The sequence below is a fragment of the Notothenia rossii genome, assembly GCF_949606895.1.
Source record: "Notothenia rossii genome assembly, chromosome: 1".
NCBI classification, from domain to species: Eukaryota; Metazoa; Chordata; class Actinopteri; order Perciformes; family Nototheniidae; genus Notothenia; species Notothenia rossii.
The window spans coordinates 23,753,954-23,763,097 of NC_136912.1; the positions used below are offsets into that span (position 1 = coordinate 23,753,954).

The 9,144-nt window shown below is 39.3% G+C and overlaps 2 long non-coding RNA genes across 2 annotated transcripts; one reads left to right on the forward strand and one right to left on the reverse strand.

Annotated features, from left to right (window-relative positions):
* Positions 1 to 1,530: 1,530 nt before the first annotated feature.
* LOC307028017 lies at positions 1,531 to 4,038 on the forward strand. The gene is made up of 2 exons (XR_013804812.1): positions 1,531 to 1,956; positions 3,852 to 4,038. It is a non-coding gene; the product is annotated as an uncharacterized lncRNA (long non-coding RNA).
* A 653-nt stretch (positions 4,039 to 4,691) lies between these two features.
* LOC307028020 lies at positions 4,692 to 6,105 on the reverse strand. The gene is made up of 2 exons (XR_013804813.1): positions 5,012 to 6,105; positions 4,692 to 4,791 (listed from the first exon to the last, which is right to left on the reverse strand). It is a non-coding gene; the product is annotated as an uncharacterized lncRNA (long non-coding RNA).
* Between the last annotated feature and the right edge of the window lie 3,039 nt (positions 6,106 to 9,144).

The following is a 9,144-nucleotide window of genomic DNA, read 5'->3' on the forward strand; positions in this document are numbered from 1 at the left end:
GAGTTGATGTAATGATGTTTTACATTTTTAGTTTGAAAATGTACATTGTCTTCCCTCAGTGATGAGCACAGGCAAATAATGTGAAAGCCTTCAGAAAAACACCCCCAGGATTTTTTTTTACAAGTTTGATAATTAATGTAACTAATATCTAACAGCCAGGAATGCAAGTACTCGTAATTTATCTAGATGTTTCTAACTGGAAGATAACTTAACACAAGTGTATTCAAGAGATGCATTGTGCTTTTGAATCCTATATTTTTACTGACTGCCAACAGTTGCTAAGACAGAGTGGGGTTATACACTGCCCTTCCAACAAAAAAAAGTTGCACACTCTAATATTTCGGTGGACTGCCTTTTAGCTAAAAGGCATGCGGTCACCAGTTTGTTGTAAAGGATGTCTCATGCTCCCTGAACCAATCATTCACAATGTGATCCCGATGAATCCTGGCATTGTCATCTTGGAATATGCCCGTGACATCAGGGGAACAAAAAACTCCATTGATGAAAATACCTGGTTATTAAATACACTCGGGTAGTCAGCTGGACTCATTCTTACGCCTAACGTTCCTTCTGAAACTGATTAACATCCTTTCCACGACCACAGGATATGTCGTCCGACAAAGTTGAAATGACAAACATATTAATCACTGCTAGGGGTGCACCGAATGGGAAATTCTTGGCCGAAACCGATACCGAAAATAGGAAACAGTTGGCCGAAAACCGAATGCCGAAAGGCCGAAAATGATTAATAGAAATATATATATATATATATATATAATGTATACATTTTTTACCAATGTTGTTCAGCTACCTGATTATGGAAAAAGACATGATTATGGCAAAACTTAACTTAAATAATAATCACTATTATGGGTCCATAAAACATTTATTCAGCACTTTTGAATGCATACAGTACATTAATTCCAAGTCAAGTGCATTTTCTTTTCTCTGTAGGATAACTACAACAAAGTGCATTCAGAACAAAGCCAAGGTGCTTTAAAACTGCATAAACATCTAGGCCAGTAGGCCTACAACAAAATAGTGTAAATAAAGACTGTAACAGCCAGGCCTTCAACAACAACAAATGCACCTATAAGTGCATGCATACAAATGTGCAAACAAATAAATCCACATGAATGTAACTATTTACAAATGAAATTACAATCCAATTTCAAGAATCTAAATAAGGCTGTCTGTCCTCATAAGCAAAGTAGTAAACATTGTATAAAGATACATAACGTGAAAACTGGATACAAAATCCACAATCAATTACAAATTAAATTTCAAGAATCTGCAAATAAGGTGGCCTGTCCTAATGAGCAATGTAAACAACATTGTATCATTTAGATACCGAAAGTACAATATATTGAACACTGTGCTGCTGTCATTTCCCCCTAATGATATCCTGAGATGGTGAATTATAACTCGCAATGAAAATTGTTCAGGAAAGTGGGTATAGAGTAGACATGTATAACTAGATAAGCTTATAATAAGCCAGCCTTGTTTACTTATAGAGAGGCGAAGTCCCGCCCATCTACTTCCGACCCATGGGACCCCGGAAGCGGAAAATTATACATTGACGTCAATGGAGAGAGAAAAGTCATCTTTCGATCCCGTTTGAATTGTGCCACGAATGACACATATGATGTTTGTCAAATTAAAAGAACATTTTGCAAGTCAAAAAAATAAAAATGTGTCGTAAAACTGTGAAGTTACAATTTTTTTTGTGTGAAACCGCTCAGTGAACTACAGGTCTCTGGTCTCGCACAATACGCGTCACCATCACAAAGATGGCTGTCACGTTAGTAAATTTCACCTGTTTCTTTCAGAATGAGGCGAAAAAGTATAAAAAGAGGTGAAAATCACTACAAGTCTGGGCATGTTGAGAGCTGTACATACACGAAAGGGAGCGGTTCTGTAAGAGCCAGCATGCGGGACCGGCTTTACAAGGTTTCAGTGAGTAATATGAGTGCAATGTCTAAGGTTAATGTCAGCTAGCTAACAAGGTACACTAACGTGTTTTGTTTTAGCAACTAGTTTTCTCCTTAAGAACTGTGTGGTGTCTGTGTATGCTGTGGATAACATTAGTGTGCACAAGAACAAGATACACTCCCGTGTTTTGTTTTAGTTGCTCTTCAGATTGAAGCGGCCAGTTCTATATCGACTATATGTGTGATCTCCTTTTTACATCTCGTTGTGTCATTTGAGTTTATTTGCTGTGTGTAGATTCAAGGATTTTGGTTATCTTGTCCAGGGATGCAAACTTGTCACCTTTCGGCGAAATTCTCCGTTTTGAATCCAAAATAGGTCGTTTTTATGATTCCTGTAGATCTGCAATAAAAATATTTTTGGGGTATGGGAGGGGGTCTGGGACCCGGATTAATGTGCGGCCGCGAGCTTTTTTTTATATATTATAATGAAGCGCGAGCTGTGTGCTCGAGTCTTCCTGCCTGTCGGCTCTGCTCATGATGTATAATAAGCCTCTGCTGCTCGGCGATGATGGTCTAGCTTCAGCAGCTACATTACCTACGGTGCGTTCGTTAATATTAACTGTGCGTCCGGAGTCACTGTGGCACAGACTGGACCGCTGATGAACAGCTGTTAGAACGGGCCGTTCAGGTGTTCAGAGTAGAGCTCCCTGTCGGAGCGGCAGAGCGTGATATGCACTGAAAAGATTTTTTTCCCCGTCGCAATATTATCGTTGAGCTAGCTAACTAGCATACATTGTCACTATCTGCTAACGTTAGCTTTAGCCTTCGTTTTCTAATCGTTTTTTTCATAGGCTATAAACAGAGGTGGTATAAGTATATATCTTGAAATTGATTAAAAGTAGAAGTACTCAGTTCTTGTACTTGAGTAAAAGTAGAAGTACCAGAGTGTAGGAATACTCTGTTACAGTAAAAGTCCTGCATTCCAAATGTTCCTCAAGTAAAAGTAGAAAATTATTATTATCAAAATATAGTGAAAGTAGCGACAGTAAAAGTAGTCATTTTGCAGATTGGTCCATTTCAGAATAATATGATATGTTTTATAATGACTGATCATTAAAGTGTTATCAAAGCTGGTAAAGGTGCAGCTAGTTTGAATGACTTTGTATACTGCAGGCAGGGTAGCTTTTGGATTTACTCCAGGTGGAACTAAAGTCTGATTTAACACTTGATTATATTTCACATCATTCATCCACATCTGTAAAGTAACTAAAGGTATTACATACATGTAGTGGAGTAAAAGTACACCATTTACCTCTGAACTGTAGTGGAGTAGAAGTACAAAGTAGCAAAACATTGAAATACTTAAGTAAAGTACAAGTATCTCAAAATTGTGCCCAAGTATAGTACTTGTTGAGTTTATGAACTTGGTTACTTTACACCAGTGGCTATAAAGATAGAAAGACTAAGCCTTGCACAGAGGCATGAAAATACATTTTCAAAATGCTCAACAGTGCTGCCAAAATTATAAACTGACTGCTACACAATTAAAATAAATGCTTTTTATATATTTCTATTAGATGTGACTCTATGGCGTTTCTGTTAATATTAACACTGCTGCTTTAGTTGTTCTGACTGCTAAAATCCTGTTATTCCTAATTTTAAAGCCGATATTCTGTGGGGTCAGGGGGCTCGGATCCTTGTCACCTTTTTCATACCTGATGAGTTTGCATCCCTGTTGTCAATTTGTTTGGTTATCTAGGCACAGCTGTGTGTGACTCCCTCTGGTACACTGGTATGTGTTTTCCTAATGTAGAGAGCATTGATTAATTAATAAACTACACACTGACTCTAGATCCTGACCAAATCTTTATTTTTTGATCAAAAGTTTTTCAAAAAAATGTATTGTATATTATATAACAGCTGCACATCACAGACCGGAGTCTCTGCTGCTGTGGACCACGATGGAGGCGATCATCCTCCCCATCCCCAAAGACCCTGCATGGCATGGAAATCTCCTCCTCCTGGAACAATTCTACACCCAGCATATGCTCCCTGTGTTGGCCAGTAGAGAGGAGGACATTTAAATAAACATACTCTTAACACCCTCGGACTCTGCGTTGTGTTTCGTATGTGTGATGGGGTGTTATGCAGAGGGGAGGAAAACAGGACACAGCAGATTGGGATTGTGGTGGAGATGCTGAGCAGTTATTTAATTGTTGCGTGTAATTATTATTATACTGCGTGCTTCTTAGTTTTTCCATCTTTTGCTGTAACATGGATCTGTATGTAACTCTATATTTACTTGTTATCTACCACACTTCCTTCTACATCATACACCATCATTATACATGATGGTGTATATAGGATATATATTTATTTGTATACATATCTGTAAATTGTATAATTTTATTTTTCGTATTTGGGATTTCTCTTTTGTCCACTCAAATACACTTGGCCCTTTCTCTTTTCCATGTGGAAAATGGCAGCTGCATATTCTGCTTTTCTCATCTGCTCCCTGTCTGCTCATCTACGATGAGAAAATTATATAATTAATTACTAATAATCATTTAAACCTGTTATTACCAATATTTCACAAATTCTTCATGTAAACTTAAGAGTACAGCTGTATGTTGAGTATGTCAACTTTGCTTGGTTCATCTTACTGGGGGGCAGCTACATGGATGTCAGTGCAGTCCACAATAATTTTGCAGCTGAAGGCAGAATGAATTTATTATTGACTCAGAATGAAGCACAACTTCATGTCATACAATACATTGACTTTATTTGTAATTGTGTAAAAAAATATGAATATTGATTAGCAAGCAGGACCTGCAGGAACAGAGAATGGTGATGGATGGAGCTGGGAAGAGAGAAGAATAAAGAAAACAGATCAACTTTATTATCGGATATTAAAAATTCAATTTCAAAACAAGTTGCCGCTCCTACAGTTTTCTAGTATGTAAAGATGATTTCACATGACCAATGCAAAATATCACACTCAATACATGTGTGTCTCTGGGGGGTGCATTGTGCCTTTGATGTATATAAATAATATACCATAACCAAATACTATTACGTACAGTGGAAATCAGGTTGCCAGAGCAGGTCAGTCCAGTGTGCTTGTTCCTCAGGGTCTCAGCAGTTACAGGTGAGGTGAAGAAAATAAAAAAGAAAAAGGTCAGTAACAACACTTTAAAGTAACAACACTGAATAATTATCTCTTTTAATAATTTTCTCTCAGTAATCACTCAACTACTGTCTTTCCAACAAACAGATTGACTCACTCTCACTATCATCACAATGAAACACATCCAGAAGAATGTCATGCAAAGCTGCCTGCCTTCCTTCCTTCGACTCTCCCTGAACTGCCTGATCTTTTAATGGTCAATGTTAACCATTTGTGCAGATAGCATTAAGTAGAAAAGATCGCTGATACTAATGTGGGGTTAGCCTACCTCCCGCCCCCTTAGCACCTGGTGGAGGGGGCGATAGGCTACTCTTCAAATGTTTCACAAAATACTTACCATCATGAATACTCTTACTGTTTAACATTTCGGTTTACTTCGTGTTAAGGCTAATACAAATGACAAGGCTAAGTAATGTAATATAATGCTAACTAACATGCTCGCTACTAGCTAGGTAGCTAACTTGACTATGTTCCATGCAAAACATGTATATTACCTGATATGTTTGGTCCAACGACTCCTGGTCCTTTCATCAGACGGGAAGCGATAGAACGAGCAAGTGGTATGATCTCTTTTGTGATTACAACCTCGTACAAAGCACACAGGCATCTTGTAAAAGTGAATTTATTGGAGCAATCTCTTATATTTATTGGAGGGAATAAATCAGTCTTCTTCTTCCTCTTTGCTTTGCGAGTCACAACCAGTCTTGGAGCATTATCGCCTATGACATCACTTACGCGACCCAGAATGCATTTGGGATTTGTAGTCTTTCTAGTTGCGTATTATTCATAGTCTTATATTTCAGCAGTTTTACGACAAACTGTGACTTTTTTTGCATGGAAATGATTGTTTAAGAATGACAAACATCATATGTGTCATTCGTGGCACAATTCAAACGGGATCAAAAGATAACTTTTCTCTCTCCATTGACTTCTATGTATAATTTTCCGCTTCCGGGGTCCCATGGAGGCTCCCGGAAGGGGAGGGACTTCGCCTCTCTATTAAGGAAAAGTGGGAGGTTCTTTTTAATGAACAGTAGCTTCTCTGCTTTATCAGCCATAAGTCTGTTCCTCTTCTCATCAAGCACATGAGAGGCAGCGCTGAACAGTCTCTCGCTGTCAGTGCTTGTGATTTGATCTTACTCCGCATATTTGTCCGGGTGTTTTGATTTCAAGTGGTGGAGTAATCCCGAAGTGGTGAAAGTCTTTGCAGTTACACCCCCTCGAGAAATGTCAGCTGAACACGTTTTACAAATCGCAATCCGCGCCTCTTTCTCTGATATTTTTAAATATCTCCAAGCGGCAGACATGTTGGCTGTGAGCCAGCCGTGAGCATGGTCGCGCGCCGTGGTTGTTGCCGCGTTTTGATTACGTCATCACAACAACACGTTAGCTTACCAACGTAACCCTGTTCCCTGACATTCGGTGATATTTTTTCGGTGCGAAAGGGCCTTTTTAACCATTTTCGGCCGATAATTTTCGGCGGCCGAATATTCGGTGCATCCCTAATCACTGCAGTAATCATCAAGTGGGAGGCTCTTACAGATTGGCTTAGTTAAATCCAGTTGGTGACTTTTTTTTTTGGACGGGCAGTGTACAATATATAGGTGGATAGTGCAACCCAGCTAATAAACTATGATGGCTTCCTTAGCTTTAGACTCTGACTTTCGGTTTCAGGTCATTCTATAGTGTCAACAAAATGTAGTTTTTGTTTTTTTTAAAACCTGAGGGGATTTAAGTAGAACTGGATGTTCTCATTTTAACCTTGTTAATGACATTGACAATGAGTGTGTTCTTCGTTGTTGGTTCAGGGCTCGACATGAAGGGCTGCCCGATGGCCCGGGGCCATCTAGTATTTAGCTCGGGCAATGAAGCCTCACCTGCTGGTTGCCCGATCGAGCAATCTATTATGCCAGCAGCTTGCGGATCCAGTAATGAGTGACCCGACAGTAAAACTAAACATATCTATAACTAGTTTAGGTAGTTTGAGAGGTAATTAAAATAGCTTGTGTGATATTCTAACCTGAAGTGTGTGTTTTGTCCGCTCACCGCTGCATGTGGTCATGCAGTGCTGCGTGTCGGCTCGTCAGCAGCAGCTGATCTCTCTGTCCCGTCAGATTAGACTTCACTCGCGTTTATGTCCATATTGATCAGATCCAGCTAGTTCTAGCTAATGATATGACTACCTGCTTTTTAAAAGACACCTAAACAATAAGTGTCGCTATGCAACTGGGTGAGGCCACAAAGTATAGCGCAGCATTATGCATTTGTTTACATGCCCACCGGAACCCCGAGGCATTACCAACAGATCAACGCACAATCAACCCATACAGGACATCTCTTTCTCCACATTAAGTGTGAGACATTAGAATTGAGTATTCTTGTCTGTCACATACTCTTCTTCTCTGTCACATAAGTGGCGCAACTGAAGCGGTATTGTGCTAAAGGGAAATTATTGTGACCGAAGAGATTTCGATTTGCCGGCCAACGGGAACGCTGACGTCGCCATTTTGTATGCTTGGCGGATACGCTCGGCTCCTCTCGACTGCTGCTCGGGTCTGCTCGGTCAGCTTCCGGATGAGGAGGCATTCGTTCGACCAACTTACAGTAGATAACATTACAAACATTTTTTACAGGGGCCATAATAGTGTAAATAATGTTTGTTTTGGCAGTTACAACTGAATGTAATGTTTTCTACTTTTTTACATCTGGGAAGGCATTTGCCTTCATCAGATGGAAAGTGTCTTGACCAACAACTTAAGTATTTCTTATAGCTATGCAGGGCATGCAAGCGAGTAAACACAAACAAGAACAAACAAACAAGTGAAATGAAGAATAAAATTGAAATTGTACAATATAATATTGTGCTGGTTCATCTTATAATTCAGTCTAGAGAATGCACTAGACAGCATCTAAGACTTGCAAAAATCTAAATGTTCTAGGGGGAGGCCCCCCAAACCCTTCGTGGCATTTCGTCCGCACGCATTTTTCAGGGCAATCTCTATTGGCTCAGGGCCATCTGTAAATTAGCTTAGATGGCCCACAGGGCCATCTCCCAAAATCCTTAATGTCATGCACTGTGGTTCCTAATTTAATGCTTGTCTAAACTCTGCACCTTTTGCATACATCTACATATGTTTGCTATTGGAGTAGCGTTCTTCCTTTTATTGACCGTTTAACCTCCTATTGTTTACTGCTATTTTTTTTACTTTGAAGCCCTCTGATAATGTTACTGGGACACCACACACTTTAGATGCTCATTGGTCATTCAGTGGATGTCAAGTATTTCTGCTGCTGCAGGTGAAGTTTAAATAAATGATGTGAAAATATCGATTGATATTCAGTGAACCTGTGCGCTTCAGAGGCACTTCAGGATATAATTTAAACATCACATCAATGTCAATGAGGAGTAGAGAACACTGCTAATACTGCCTTTTTATTCGTGATTTGTACTATAAGTACCATGTCTACTTACTGGCAGTGTTTGCAATTCATTTTTGTTTGTAAGTTCAGCATCAGTTTTATTCTGTTTTGACGATGCACCGTTCGACATTGAATACGTTTAGCTTTATCAGTGTGAAACAGCGACCCTTTAGCGGCTGGATTTCCTGTGAAAGAATCGACCACGAGAGGACGTAGAGTTTCAAACCATGGTGACTTTATTTATCAAAACACCACAAGAGAACATACAGCCAGCATGTAGGTGTTCACCACTCTCTGTAGGTGTTCACCCCTTCTTCTCCGACTGAAGACTGGCTCATTTATAGAGTATCTTCCAAGGATTTAATTGGGAGAAACCTTTCACAGGTAATGATAATAAAACCACATGTCATCATAATTGTCATAAAGAATATTCACAATATCATGTTCATAGCATTACCAGTTGTTTACAGCCATCTGTTAATCTAACCCAAAACAAACATTATAACTGACCAGAATAAATATAAATACATTCCCAACTAAAACAGAAACCCCTGTGCCTATCTCGCCACTTGGTTCGTCCCGGAACCTTCTTTGTCAGTGTTTGTT